We start from the raw sequence: 14,876 nt of genomic DNA on the forward strand, positions 1-14,876 counted from the left end.
TGAGACATTGTGAGTTATTAAAGAGGAGGAAAGAAAAGAAATTGTAAAATCAGTTTGCCTTTAGCAGAACTGTACAATGCACTCTTATTTCCAGGGGAATCTAATTAGAGGGCAGGCGGCCAAGCCTGCGAGGGCATGCAAGCGGGGGGTGGGGGCTGGAAGGGCCCGCGGGCCGCACGGGAGGAAGGCTGGGAGGGTCAGGTTGGGCTTTTGGGGGGCGGGGGTGGGCGGAGGGCCTTTTCCCTCCCAGCATCTCAGAAGCCTCAACTGGCTTGGGTTCGAATCCTGCCTGAATCTTGACTCTGCCTGATGTCTTTGAGGTGGTGTCTTAACCTGAACGTGTTTCTTCATGTAAAAAACGGGAAGAGGAACCTTTGTTGTTGGTGTCGTTGTCAGGACGAGATGAAAGGGTATGTGGGCGGAGCTTGACACGCACTGGGTGCTTGGTGACTGTTGATTCCTGGTCTTTCTGAGCCGCTGGGGTCCCAGGCCTCCACGCCTCCAGCGCCCGCACCCTCCGCCTCTCCGGGCGCCCCGGTCATCCCCTTCGCTTTCGGAGCCTCCACTCATCAGCTCCCGTCTCTAGCCCCACCTGCACTCTGAACCTACCCACCACGTCCCCTGGCCTCCTAGGGTCACAGGTCTAGCTGGGCCTCTGAGGTCACCAACCCATCCATGCTCCTCCCTGCAACCTCTCACAGGACAGTTAAGATTCATTTTGAGGAGATCGATGATTTTGCTCAGAAATACATAACAGAGAGTGAAAGTCGCCAGAATAGTAAGCTCACTAGCACGCATGTGCACACCCAGCAGGACCCGGCACCTTCCTATGATATCCGTCCATCTCTCGGATGCTGCGTCCCCTCCCACCAAACACAGCCCAGGCCGCAGAGTGCTGGTGTTTTCTGTGGCTGCTCTCAGGGCTCTTTGGAGCAAGCACAGCATGGTGCTGGGGGTGGGCGGAGAGGAGGGAAGGAGGCAAAGGGGTGTAGAAAAGGAAGCAGTGGCGGGTGAATGTTTGGTGATTTCCAAGACCTCCCCCTGCCCAGACTTAGAGAAAGGGAGCTCGGATGGCAAGTGGACCTGTGTGTGGTTTCAGGTTCCTGATGGATGTGGGTTCAAGTCCTGGCACAGCCCTCTAGAGCTGTGTGACCTTGGGTAAGTCATTGCCCCTCTCTGAGTCTGATTTAATGTCAAGGAACACCAGCCTGCAGGGCCTGAGTTTTGTGTGTGCCAATCATGCACGCCAGGCACGGCACCCGGCACCAGGTGCCCGGCATCCCTGTTTCCTGTCCTGAGAGGACCGCTCGTTCTTCAGAGCTGGGAAGCCCGACCCCACGCCCACCCCCAAATATGCAGAAACTCGATTTTGTTCCTTGAGAACCAGCGTGTATTCAGATTCCACGCCCTCCCTGCTAGCTGAGTGCTACTAACCTCTGGCTGGCCACATTTTGGGAAAATAACATTATTTATTCTATCAAGATTCAGTAAACTGGGCCCAGAACAATAATTGCCCCAGGGTGTGAGTAACAGATTTTATTTTTATTGATCAAAAATAATTTTTTTATCAAAAACAAATCAAACTAGAAGAGGCGTAAGTAGCAGGATCAAATTGAATTTTAACTCCTTTAAAAACCGGCTCCCTCCAGCAACCTCTTTGCAAAGATGGCTCTGCAGTGAGCTGTGCTCTCCATCCAGGGGGCCGGGGACTCCACGGGCAATGGAGGCTGCAGAGGCCGCAGTGCGGCCACCACTCAGAGGCTGTGCTCGCATGTGGCCCACCTCGGCGGGGACCGGACCTCTGGACGCAGCCCGGGGAGCTCAGTGGGGCGCCTCTGTGTGGATTTACGGAGCGCTGAGCCTCCGGACCTCTCGGAACGGTTCAGCCGACCGGCTGGGGCTTTCGGCGTGGGGCCAGATGACTGGCGTTGCATAAATACGTCCTTAATGAGGTGACGGTGCAGGATGATCCTAGCGCACTCACCAGCGATCACACTGGTTCGAAGAGCACACCGCCGAGGCGTCCGCTGGAACACCCCGGTGGTTGCGTAGACCTGGGCGGACAGGAGGGGCGGCGCGTTCGTTCTGAGATGTGCTTCCGTTCACGCGTTTGTCCATTTCACAAACCAAACGAGTGTTGAGCTCTTCCTGTGGGCCAAGTCCTCCTCTGGGCCTTGGGAATAAAGTAATGAACGAAAATCCTTATCCTCCAGGAGAGGAAATTTTGCTCCTCCAAATTAGTCCAGCTGAGAGGCTGGAAGATGGGTCACGGAGGGGGCAGGTGTTGGACATGGCCCCTGCCTTGAGCCTTTCGAAGGTCACTCTGCTGGTGCTGCGACAGCTCTTTCCCCTTGCTGATACTGGAGCACACTGGTTGCTGAATTCGAAGGGACGGATGGTGGGGGAGGGAAAGAGGACTTCAGTAAGAGTCAGGTGGAGAGAAGGGGTGACGGTAGGTGGGTTCAGAGGCTGGGGCGCATCAGGGGGCAGGTTGGGCCTTGGGCAGAGCTCCAGGCATCCTGGGCCACGGTCTGCCCAGACTCCCATGACCCTGTCACCATGCAGGGGCAGGAGCAGGGGCAGGGCCCACGAAGAAGACAGGCTTGCCCTCGGCTGCCCATACCTTGAGCCGAGTTTCTCTCCCCCACCCCACCCCTCCAGGGTGGGAAGATCTCGGAGCCCCCCGGGGCTGAGGGCACGGCACTCCCTTTCAGGCACGGTTTTCTCTCTCCGTAGAACAGCATTTTATTTTCTAGCTGTCGCTATTTTTCTCGGAGTTCTCAAACCGTGGCCCCCACGAGCAGTGAGCAGCTTCACCTGCAAACTTGTGCGAGATCCACTTCTTAGACTCCACGTTCTGAATGAGCAGCTCCCACGGAGGCCCAGTGATCTGTGTCCGCCAGGGGATGCGCATGCCCTGGAGACGCTGGAGAGGCCACTGGATTTACCTAAAGCATATGCATTGGCTCTGGCGCCGGACCCACGGGGGTTTGAAGGGGGGCTTGGCCTCTCCGCCTCTGAGCAGGTCTCCGTGCCTTTGGGGCGGTCCCCAAGGAGCCCTGGCAGGGAGCTGCCCGTGAACCCCTGGGACGATCGCGAGGGTGCGGTGAGTGGACACAGCGCCCGTGGGAGTCCCGGCACATGGTAGACCTGCAACAAGCTGTCACTGCGTTATGTGGCGAAAGCCACCCCGTGAAAGCAGACGGAAGTGTTCAGCGGGGCAAGGGCTGAGCAGCTTTGGAACGCCAACCTCACCGACTCCGAGAGCGAGAGAATCACAGAACCTCAGAGGCACAGACCCGGAAGACATCAAACCCGAAGGGACGATCAAGTCCCGCCCCCTTTTTTTTTTTTACAAGTGAAGAAGCAGAGGCTCCCAGAGGCCGAGCACCTGGCCCAGGCGACACAGCCGCGTCAGAGCCATCCCTCTTGTGCCCGCACTCCCTTCTGATTACACAGCTGCCTCCTTCCATCTCTGTCCTGCCCTCGGGATTATTCTGCACAGAGATTCCAGCGAGGGGGCCCCAAACGAGCCCCTCGCTGCTTTCTGCAAATACCTTTGAACCCGGGCGTCATGTGCACTTCGTTCTCTGCTGTCAGCCCCAGCTGGTGCAGTGCTCACACGTGTTCAAAACTGTGTGTCGAGTGGCTGGATTAATGTCTCAAAGGTGTGGCCCTAAGTTTGAGTCTGTCTTTGGCTTCTTTTCCTCTTGGCAGTTTCTCTGGGGGGGGCCGGAGCTTGGGCAGGAGGAGAGGGCAGCAGATCTAGGGAGACCCCAGCCCTTGGTGGGAGCGTGTGATGGCCTTTCCACGGACTCACCAGCGTCCAGGCTCCGGGGCCGGGCTCTGGCCAGTGTCTGCTTCAGGACCAAGTTTTCCAGGGCTGTACGCCCGCCTGACATAATATGTAACAGTAATTAAGAAATAAGCCGCCTTGCCTGGCTTCGCAGCGATCATTTGGCTAAGTAACTACCATGGTCCAGTGCCTCAGAAATCACCATTAGAGTACGCTTCTTATGGCCATAAAATTTCTCGTTTTCTGCCTTTCATCAGCCTCCCCCTGCAATCTTCGCCTTGCTTTATTTATACATTCGTCCTCAAACAATGGCAATAAACTCTTTCCCAGAGTGTTGCAAATCAGAAATTTGTCCACATTTTTCCACCACCTTCCACTGTGGACCTGCTCTGCCTGGGAACGGCCCAGCCAGGCCAGCTGGAGAGGCCGGGCTGCGGCAGATTGATGGGGGCACGACAGGGTGGGGTTGCTGGGGAGAGAGGGTGGGGAGGGGGCAGCGGGAGAATGCACCATGAAAGGCCTCTGGCTGCCCAGCGACCAGCCTGAGACACAGGGGCTGTGACTGGCGGAGGGGAGGGGAGGGGGAAGGGAAGGAGGGGAGGGGAGGGGAAAGTCTCCCTAGCCCCTTCCCCTAAGAAAAGAGGAAGGGCCTGGGGATTCCTGGGAAGCAGGCTTGGGCCCAGGTGGAATATAGTATAAGGATGATAAAATCCCCCTTCCCTGTGCCCGCAGGAGTCGGATGATGTCAGGGTGTCCTGTAGCCCACACGGCACCTGCAGCTTAGAATCTCAGTCCCCTCCGGAGCTCCTCCCCACCCACGTCCATCAATCATTCTTCCATCCAGCCTTTGCTGAACACCCTGCTGTGTGCCCGGGACGGCGCTGGGCTCTGCGGCGTGCAGTAGTGAGTGAATCAGCTGCACCCCAGACCTTCTTCCCAGGGTTCTTCTTGGAGACCCCGGAGGACCTCTGGTTTTCAGGGATGAGGGAAATGGAGTCCAGAGAGGGGCTTAGACTTGCCAAAGGTCACACAGCGCGTGGAAGGCCAAGGCAGAGACAAACCTCAAGGTTCCAATCTGGAGCTGCCTGGTCTTCCCAGCTAGTCTCCAGGCTCCCTGGGAACCCTCCCCCGGACGAAGTGATCATCCTGTCAGTTTTTAAAGATCTTTTTCTTTTCTTTTTGTCGGTTCTAAAGAGAGGGGGAGGGATGGAGACAGAGAAAGAGAGAAACGTCCACGTGAGAAACATCAATCAGTTGCGTCTTGCACCCACCCCTGACTGGGGACCGAGCCTGCAACCCAGGCACGTGCCCTGACCGGGAATCAAACTGGTGACTTTCTGCTTTGTGGGATGACACCCAACCAACTGAACGATACTGGCGAAGGGCAACGCCGCTGTCATTTGGCTGGGGTGCTGGGTACCTGCCGCCGGTTTGCGGTGGGGCGGGGCGGGCACTTTAGCCACGGCCCTTTGCCTGCTAACCTGGAACGACTGGAGGTGGCAGCAGGTGGAGAAGTCACCCAGCTGATGGCGTGGGTGTTGAGCTGCAGGGGGGGAAGACCGTGCCTTGTGCTTCTGGGAACAGGTTTTTGTGTCTAAGGCGTGGCCTCCTTTAAAGCCACGCCTCCCTGGGGCGGGGCGGGGCGGCCCGGCTCACTTTTCCAATGCTCCCGCTTCATGTTTGTGTCTGCACTCTAGGGTCAGCCTGCAGCTCTGCCCGCCTTTAAGAGAGCAGTTCTCTTTAAAAGGGGCAGGATCTGAGATGCCCGCTCGCTTGTAAGGGAGCGGCATTCACTCGCTGTGGTTGTCACGGGGGAGGGTCTGTGGGGAGCCCGGCAGATGCCTAGTAAACAGCTGTTGGACCTGTGCCCCTGGGTGCCCCCTGACCTGCGGCACGATGTCCGGTTTCAGAGTTTTTTTAAAGAAGGGTGGGGGTGGGGGTGGGTGGGAACTGGGCGGGTGGAAGGGAACCCCCAGGGAAAGGGGTCGGGACAGTTCTGAGACCATGACTTCGGGGGAAACTCAAGTCAGTTCTTGTGTCTGTGATGACAAGGGTCATAGTTTCTTTGTACAACTGGTGGCTGCAGTTTCTATTCGAGACTGTTATTAAGAACCTAGAAGGGTAACCTCAGAGCTCTTGCCAGTTACCCTGCCCTGGGGTAACACCCAATTGTACTAGAAGGAACATAGTTTCCATTTCCAAGAAGCTCCCAGTCTTTCTTACCGTGGCAGCACCATCTCCAGGCCAGGGTGTCCCCAGTGTGATGGGGGAAACCAGGTTCCCACACTCCACGAGCTCAAATGAACCTTTAGAAACGGGATGATAAGGCGCGTGTGGGAAACGGGACGTCCGCGTTGAAAGTTAGTGGTCCGTCTGCAGCGGGGGGCTCGACGCCAGGGACTCCAAGGTTGGCACCAGTGGCAAGTGCCGCAGGGACTCAAGGAGCGCTCTCCAGGGGTGACACCGTCCTGGAGAGCGTCGTGGGCTCGGCGGACCCTGACTCCAGATTTGGAGAGGAGGGGACGTGAGACAGTAGGAAATCACACGAAGGCGTCATCCCAGGCCACCGCCGGGGACAGACCTGGAAGTGACCTGCAGGGACAGGCACCTTCGGGCCCCTTGCCGGGGTTTCGCGGTCACTCCGACCTTGAGTTAGTTAACCTCATTGGCAAACTGCGTGGGGCTGGTGATAATGCTCACCGATAATGGCACTTACCTCCGAGGTGACAGTGGGAAACCATGACTTGCTCCGGGGAAGGCACGCATAAGCCGGAAATTCTCGAGCAGCTATTTTTGTTTCTTCTCCTGTGACCTTCACACCCGGTCCTGCTGGAGGAGGCTCTGTGTGACCACAGAGCCCAGGCTTTGGGGTATAGTGAGCCCCAGGGGTAAGCCGCTCCTCAGGGCTGAGCCCGCAGGCAGGGGGCTCATGGATGCCGGGAGGCAGGGGCCAGGGGTCCTGAGGCCACTTTCCATCCCGCCTCCTTTGACAACTTTCCAACCGGCTGAAGCCCCCCCACCCCACCCCACCCGCCTCTCAGGGCTCTGCACAGAGGAGGGGAGAGTGGGGGTGGGGAGGGGAGGGTCCGAGCAGGCCTGACTTCTCAGGCATATGGCCCTTTCACAGTGGCTTTGTGGGGCGCTGACGGGTGGCCGGGCTGCCTTTTCTTGCCACGCCGGGCAGTTTCATCTGGCCACGGGGCCCCAGCTGCTGCTCTTTCCCCTTCACTGCCTTCCAGGCCTCGCCCCAGGCCTCCCTGGACCCAGCTTCCCGAGGTCTGTCTCCCTCTTTGGGTCCTCGGCATCCGCCAGCATTGATATGCCAGCTGCAGGACTCACCTGAGACTCTGGCCCCCTCTGCCCTCTGTGGGCACCACCAACCGCACACCTGGGACAGCCTTCCCCGGGGGTGGGATAGGCCGTGGGGTCTGTGGGCCTGGCTGGGGTTGGGCAGAGTCCCCGCTGCGGTGGAGAAGGGAGTAATGACAAAGGGTTTCATTCGTTCGTGCGTGCGTGCGTGCATTTGTTCCTTCCCTTTGCGTTCTGCGGCAGGCAGACACGCTTGCCTCTAGGAGATACAAAGGTAATTCAGTTTGTGTTGTATGCAGGCACCAGTAATGACAACAGCGACGGTAATAGTGATGGTGACATTACTAACTAATAGTAATAGTTACATTAGCTAACGTACTGTGCACTGAATACTGTGTATTGAATCACCGGGTACCTGGCACTGTTGTAAGCCCTTGTCTTGCGGTGAATCACTCAATTTTCATGCACGAGGACTCTATGCAGTGGGCACTGTTACTTCCCTCACTTTACAGAGGAGGACACTGCAGCCTACAGGGTGACGTAACCAAGGAGGTGTGGCGAGCAGCTTGTGATCATTGCATCAGAGACATCACTCTGCATTTCTTGAGGGTCCGGTCCACGCAGCCACACCAACACCCCAAGAACTAGGAGGATGGCAGTTCTCAGTCCCAGGGGGTGGATGGGAAATGCAGACTCCAGGAAGACAAGTGGCATGCTCAGGGCCACACAGTAGGTCAGGGCCCGAGCCTGGAGTGCCGGCCAGCTCCCCCTGTACCAGGCTGCTGTGCAAATGAGAGGAGAGGGTGGGTCGGGGAGTCAGCCCGGGTGCCCGGCACCCACAGCCTCCAGACCTAGTTTTCTGCCTTTCCCTTGCTCCCTCTGACTCCCATCACTGTCCCCGTTTTAGAAACACAGAGAGTGAGGCTTGGGAGTTAGAAAGCGCATCTGGCATCTCCAGCTCTCGCGGGTCAGGTCCAGAATTCCCACGAATCCCAGGTGCATCTGACTCTCCCCAGCTCCCCTTCCCAGCTCCCCCCCAATGCCTGCCTGTGGCTGCCTGGGACCCCCGACGGCCAGGCCCCCCTCAGGAGCTGACCTAGAGAGCTCTGCCGTCTGCCAACAGCCCGCTGACGCAGGGAAGGAAAACGGTGGTTGCTCCCAAGATTGTCACAGAGTCACAGGAAGAATGTGAGAGGGGACAGCGGGCCAAGCTCCTCTCCTCTCTCGGGTTCGGTCCTGCCTCTGAGGCACCTGCTTCAAAGGACCCCCTTCTCCCCTCCCCAATCCGCAGCCGCTGCCCCCCTTCCAAGCCCCGCATTCGCTGCATGTGGTGCCAGCAGGTTAAGGGGACTGAGTTGGAAGGGTCCTCGGAACAGCTTCGTCTTCAGCCTCTTCCCTTACGGGCAGGCGAACCTTATTTTTGAACTCTGCACCCAGCAAGCCTTCTGTGAGTCCCTTTGCCTCAGACCCTCCACAGACCCTCGCTCCTCCCCCTCCTGTGACTTGTGCTCGGTTCACGGTTCAGTGCAGAAAAAGCTCCGGACCCACCGTCAGAAGGCATGGCTCTGATTTCTTGCTGTGCAGCTGCATGGCGCCGTTTCAGGCAGTACTCCTCTCTGCTTCCTACATCCGCCCCGCCTGGTAGGGATGTAGAAGGAGTACCTCTCTAGCGCCTGAGGACCGTATTATACTGTTCGTGCAGAAGCCGCGGTCAGGTTCGCAGTAAAACGAAGGTGGGGGTGAGGGGCGCTGAATCCTGATGGGTTAGATGGGGGCTTCCTGGAGAAGGAAAGTTTTGTCGCATTTAGGCTGTAAGCAAAGTGAACGTTCCAGCCTGGCTTTGTAAAGGCACGTCCCCCCTTCCCTCCTCTCCCTGAGTTGGGAGAGTGACACTGGGACAGTGACTCCTCTCGGAGACTGAGAGACAGCACAGGATTGGAAGTCAGACGGGACCGGTCTGGAGTCTCACCGTGCCTGTGCCTCTGGTCCCTAGCTGAGTCCCAGTGATGCGAGCATCTCAGACCCCGAGAAAGGATGGTGCCATCAGGGAAGGCTTCCTGGAGGAGGCGATCCCCAGCTGAGTCAGAAAGGATGAGCATGAACGAACAGAAGAGCCAGGAAATCAAGAGGAGGCCGAGACTCAGACGGGCAGCAGTGGAAGAGTTAGGAGACACCACCAAGAGCAAAGACCTGTCGTTAGAGACCAAGGCTGAGACCATCCCCACCCCAGCACTCCTGGGTGCGGAATTACTTAGCACAGACTCGAAAGCTGGAGGGTGAAGAAGGCTACTGGGGGAGCATGGGTTCGTGTGCGGTCGGTCCTGGAGGGGGGCTCTACAGACGCCCTGGAGCACAGGAAAGACGGCCAGGTGGTCCCAGAGCCAGCGAAGCCCGAAATGTTGCTGGAGGCAAAAGGGACAAAAAACTGCCCTACGCCAGGCGCATCCTGAGAAGACAGGGTTCTTTGGAAAAGACAGTAATGCTGGGAAAGTAGAAGGCAGTGGAGGAAACGGGGAAGACCAGACACGAGACGGATTTTCACAGAGGAAGCCATAGGCAGGGGTCTGCAGGAGCCATTGAGGACGGGACATGGTGGACGTCACTCATTCATGCACGGGGCCACCGGGAGTTGGAGCTCGCTCAGATGACACGTTAAACGTGCACGTGTTTGCTGAGCATTCATTCCCTTGTCTCTGGCACTGGTTTGTGTGTTTTAATAGACTCATTCATCTACTCATTCATTCATTCATTCAGTCTGTCAGCCAACAAATGTTGGAGTGCCCACCTTGCGCCCAGCCCTGGAGATGCAGCAGTGAATGAAAAAGATGAACACACCTGCCCTCAGGAGCCTGTGCGGTGGCGACGGCCAGGACAGCAGGACGCAGGGGGTTGGGGACAAACGCAGAACATTTAGCATGTGTGATTGTGAGATGTGCTGTGGAAAAATGCAAAGCGAGGAAGGTGGGCGGGGGGAGCCCCAATATTACCCATACCTTTCCTACGTGGAATCCACAGAACCTAGGCAAACTGCGTCCGGAGCCTGTGCTTTTCAATGCCCCACTCGGCTTGGCCTGGCCAGCTGCGAACAGCAGGCCACGGGGGTTGGGGACGGTGCCCGGGGGGAGGGGGAGAGGGGGGGAGGACACAGCTTACGCAAAGGCCTGTGTTTGCTGGGGCTGCTGGAGTGCAGGGAGAGAGGGAGAGGACAGACTCTTGGGTGGGGAGAGGGGAGGCTCACAGGGACCCTGTATCTCCTGGCTTTGGTCCTGGGCCCGTTGCCTGTGAGGAGCGAGGGGAGAGGAAAGGGGCATCAGGGACGAGTGCCAGGCCTGGGTGGCGGTGCTGAGATGGGCACCCAGGAGGAGGTCGCTTCCAGGGAGCTTTGAGCTGGGGTCCCAGCCCCGCTCTCTGCCCGATCCCCCGCCACCCGGCCCCTGCGTGTGGCCGGCTCCCGCAGACACTGCCCAGATGCACGCACCACGCGCTGGTTACAGCTGAGCAGTTCCAGCGGCGGGGCTGGGAGGGCGCCCGCCATGGTCCTGGCTCTCCGGCCCCCAGCTGAGCCGTAAATGACTTTTCCATTTTCTGAGACCTGCGCCCAGGCCTGTTTGGTATTCAGGGACACCCGGCCCGCACTCGCCAGCTCCTGGCTCTGCCCGAATTACTTGATTAAAACGCATATCAACTATTATGTGATTCGTTTCTCTGCCGCAGCTCCTAGCCGGCCTACGTTAAACTGTAATAAAGGCTGGGCTGGGAGGCGGCGGGGACAGGAGCCCAGGAACCGGAGTGGGAGGGTGTCTCTGCGGGGGTGAGGGGTCCTGAGAGACGGGCCCCACATCTCAAGGCCATGGCTGGCTTCCCCTGGTCTGGAATGTCTGACAAGGATTTGGAGATGGGTCAGCTCCCTCCTGCAGCTCCAGAAATGGTGACCATCTTCTCCTTTGGCAAAGGGTGACCAGGGAAGGTTGGAGGGGTGGGGATGGAGAACGAGCCACCTTGGTTTCCATGATCAGAAATGGAATCCTCCGTCCACCAGGAATTCGCTGAAACAAAGCTGACTGTCCCTGGGCTGGGCGTCCAGAGCCCTGGGTTTTCTTCCCAGGCTCACGCCCCCAGGGACTCCACTGGGCATCTGTAAGATGGGGCTTGCTCCTGCCTGCGTGGCCTTCCAGGGTTACTGGGAGAAACAGTGTTAACACAGTGAAAGGGCTTGCAAACTGCGGAGTGCATGCCCAGGTTCAAGGTGAGGACTATGGCAGTGTGTCAGGGTTCAAAGGAAGTCTGTAACCATCCCACTGAACCCTGTTCACCTAAGAAGCCCTAACAGAGCCCCTGCCGGGTGCTGGGCACAGTCTCGGGTGCACTCAAGGACCTCCTGCTGCAGTGGGGCCCAGAGGCCCATACACAGGCAAGTTCGGTGTTTCTCGATGAGCTTTGAGAGCCCAGGCTAGGGGCACTGCAGCCTGGTTGGGCCCAGGAAGTCTTGCTGGGGGAGCCCCGCCCCCCTTGCCCCCTGGCCCCGAGCTGGGCTCTGCTGGCTGAGCAGGAGTGCTCCTGGTAGAGGCGGAGGCATTCCCCCACCCCTTCCAAATCTGGAGGTTGTGTGATAGTGTGGCTCGGTCCTGTAAGGAAGCTGAGAACTGGACAGGGAATCACGAGGAGAGGCAGGGTGAGTGGGACACACAGTCAGGGCCCGTGGGGTGGGGCGGACGGGGGTATCGCAGCTTCCTGAGCCAGTGGCTGGCGGGCTCCAAAGGCGGGCACGGGGGCCGGGTGCAGAGGCTTGGGGAGCGGCTGGAGACCTGCCTCCAGCCATGTGCTGTGCACTTCAGCCACCTGGCCGGGGCTGGACCCTGCCCTGGACTCTGCCCTCATTCCTGCCCACCCTTAAGCTTTCACAAACCTTAAGGTTTGGCAGACTGAAGGATTTCTGTCACCCCTCCAGCCCCTCATTCTGGGGTTCTCTCAAGTCACGCGTTTCACACCTGCTCTGGCCCCGATTCATTTGGAAGCTGTGTTTTCCTTCGTCCGCCCGGGAACTTCCCAGCACGGGCGGTGATGCCTCCTCCACCAGATTGGGAGCTTCCTGAGACGGAGGCTGTTTTCCCCCCATGAGACTGGGAGGGCTCCACGGTGGGACTGGTCTTCTACCTTGCTCTGTATCGGACTCCCCACATCCCTAAGCAGGGAGAGGACCCGGGAACCCAGAGAGAGGCCCCCTCACCATATCCCTCTCCCTTGGGGCTCTCTCCACACCCGCGCCAGCTCCGTCCCGCCTCCCCGGCACCTTGCCATCTCACAGCTGCTTGAGAGCAGCAGGGCAGGCCTGCAGCTGGCCAGGATGCTGGCCCCCTACCCCCGGCCTCTGTCTAATGAATGCGCTCCCATGTCCACTCTCCCCACGTGCCCCTCCCCGTGCCAGCTGCCCAGGCTTTGGCTGCACGGAGCACTCAGCCCCAGCCGTCAGGGCTTCTCTGCGGCCAAGTCCACCTAATCCTGCTGATGAATCTGACTCTGAGACCAGCGGGTTCCGGGGGCGGGGGGAGAGCACCACCGGGGAAACCGGAGCCAGGGCGGTGCGGTGGCATCAGGGTTCTTTGTGAGCAAGCCCCCCTCACTCTTGCTGCGTTGGTCCCAACCCCCCCCCCACCTCCTGCCATCATCATCGTCATCATCATCGTCATCATCCTTCCTGTGCCCTTTACAGGTTCCAAAGTACTCCCGCAGCCTGCATTTCATTTCGTTCTTCAAAGCGGTCCATTGAGGCATGCGGGCATGCACCATGATCTTCACTTTCACAAGTGAGAAATCCGAGGCCCAGAGAGGGAAAGCGACTTGTCCAAGGCCACACAGCGAGGGAAAGACAGAGCCCAGAATCCAGGCGTCAGGTCTCCTGGACCAGGACGCTTGACTAGATCGGAGCTGCCCCAGAGGCCCCAGACTTCTTTCTAGTCTGTCCTCCCTCCCCTTTCTTCTCCAGCAGTGAGCGTGGGCTTACTGGCTGTGTGGCCTCCATCAAGTTACTAAACCTCTCTGAGCCTCGTTTTCCCTCTTCATAAAAGAGCCAATGGCCCAGACCTGTTGTGAGGCTGGCACTGACCTAGATGGATCTCTTCCCCTGGGGCTGGGCCAGTGAGGAAGCCAGAGATCTTTTTCAGAGGCCTGAAGTGACACAGTCCAGTTCTCCTTCGATCTCTTTCGATTTCTACCTAGTGGGACAGAGCCTTGCTGTCCCCACACAGCATCCAGAGAGTTGTTATGGCAACCGCCAACATCCTATCCCTTCAAACAGTAGAGGCCTGTGGGCCCCGCTTTGCCTTCCCCAGTCTGGGTTTTGGGCTGGGCGTCTCTTTCGGCCCACAGATCCCCAGATCTGTGCTGGGCAAGGGGTGGGAGGAACGAGGAGGAGAGGAGGAAGTAGACTCAGCACTCCATAATGATTTTAGAAAGCTGCACGTCATTTGGGGGACAAGGACGTTGGATGCAGGTGGGGCCTGAGTGGGCGGAGCCCTGAATTTGTCCTGCAGCCAGCAGGTTGCTGACTACATTCACGCTCTTGGTTACAGCCCAGTAGCCCGTTCTAGTATTTCCCCGATGTTTTGCTTTATACAAAAGCACCTTCGCAAACTGAATTCAAGGAAACGAATGCTCTTGTACGTGGAAAATGAGTATCGTGTCCTGTAAGTAGATGGGAACCACGGAAACAATGTTGTTAATTCTGCCCAGAAGCTACTGCGTGCAGACAGCTCTGAGCTCGGGGCTGGTCCTCCCCTTGTTGAGAAGGGAGAACAACAGAGTTGAATTTGTGCTGTCCTGTGGGGTAGCCACCAGCCACACGGGGCTAAAGAAATTCAAACTGAAGTGAAATCACATTAAAAAAAAAACAACAACCCAGTTCTTCAGTTGCACTAGGCGCGTCTCCAGGGCTCCTTGCCACGTGGGGCTGATACCTCCACCACGTCGCCCCACGCAGGTCCGGAACATGTCCATCATCTCAGAAAGGCCCGGTGGACAGTTCTGCTCTGGACAGAACTGAGACTTAATCAGAGTGGGGTTTTTCCTAGCATAGGGCTGTGTCTCCTCCCCAGTCGGAGCACGGTTCTGCCCACAGGTTTGGCCCCCAACAGCCCCAACCCCCCTCTCACTCCGAGCCTGTCTGGGCTCGAGGGTCCCCCCTGGAGGAGGGGCGCCGGTGCTCCATTCACTATTAGCGGGCTGCCGCCCCCTCCTTCCGGCCCGCCACTCCTTGCTGCCTCCTCCTGAGGCCCCAAGGGCTCGCTCTTCTCATCACTGTCAGAAAACTGAGGTTAGGCTGTGAGTTTCAGGAAATGAATCCTTGCGATTAGTTGTCTTTGGCTCAGAGCCCCAGACGTGCTGGGGAAGGTGCCCAGGGTGCCAGCTGTGCCCAACGAGGGGTCCTCTTGGTGCCGGGCTGCTGGGCAGCCAGGAGAGGGTGGATGGGGGGGGGTGGATTTGACTCCAGCCTCCACCTTTAGGGACGAGGCAGGCAATGATGAAGGGAGGGCCCCTTGTCTTTGGTTCCCTCTTTGTCACAATCCGGGACAGCCTAGCAGTGACCAGTAGTGATCAGACATGACTGTCCAATGGTCAAGGCAGCAGGAGGGAAGGGGACCCAGGTAGGGGGGCATTGCCCCAAACTGGATGAGTTCCCAGCTGTGGATGCAGCCCGGTGATAGATAACACGACCCAGCATGCCCTTCGGCACGCCGGGACTTTGCACGTGCTCTTCCCCTTCCTGGAATGCCTT

General features: G+C 58.3%; 1 protein-coding gene across 3 annotated transcripts in view; it reads left to right on the forward strand.

The window, feature by feature from the left end:
• PAX7 (paired box 7) overlaps window positions 1-14,876 on the forward strand; it is a 96,302-nt gene that overhangs the window by 36,505 nt on the left and 44,921 nt on the right. The gene's annotated exons all lie outside the window — the stretch shown is intronic.

Source organism: Phyllostomus hastatus, unplaced genomic scaffold (genome assembly GCF_019186645.2).
Source record: "Phyllostomus hastatus isolate PE091 unplaced genomic scaffold, TTU_PhHast_1.1 phas_scaffold_182, whole genome shotgun sequence".
NCBI lineage: Eukaryota > Metazoa > Chordata > Mammalia > Chiroptera > Phyllostomidae > Phyllostomus > Phyllostomus hastatus.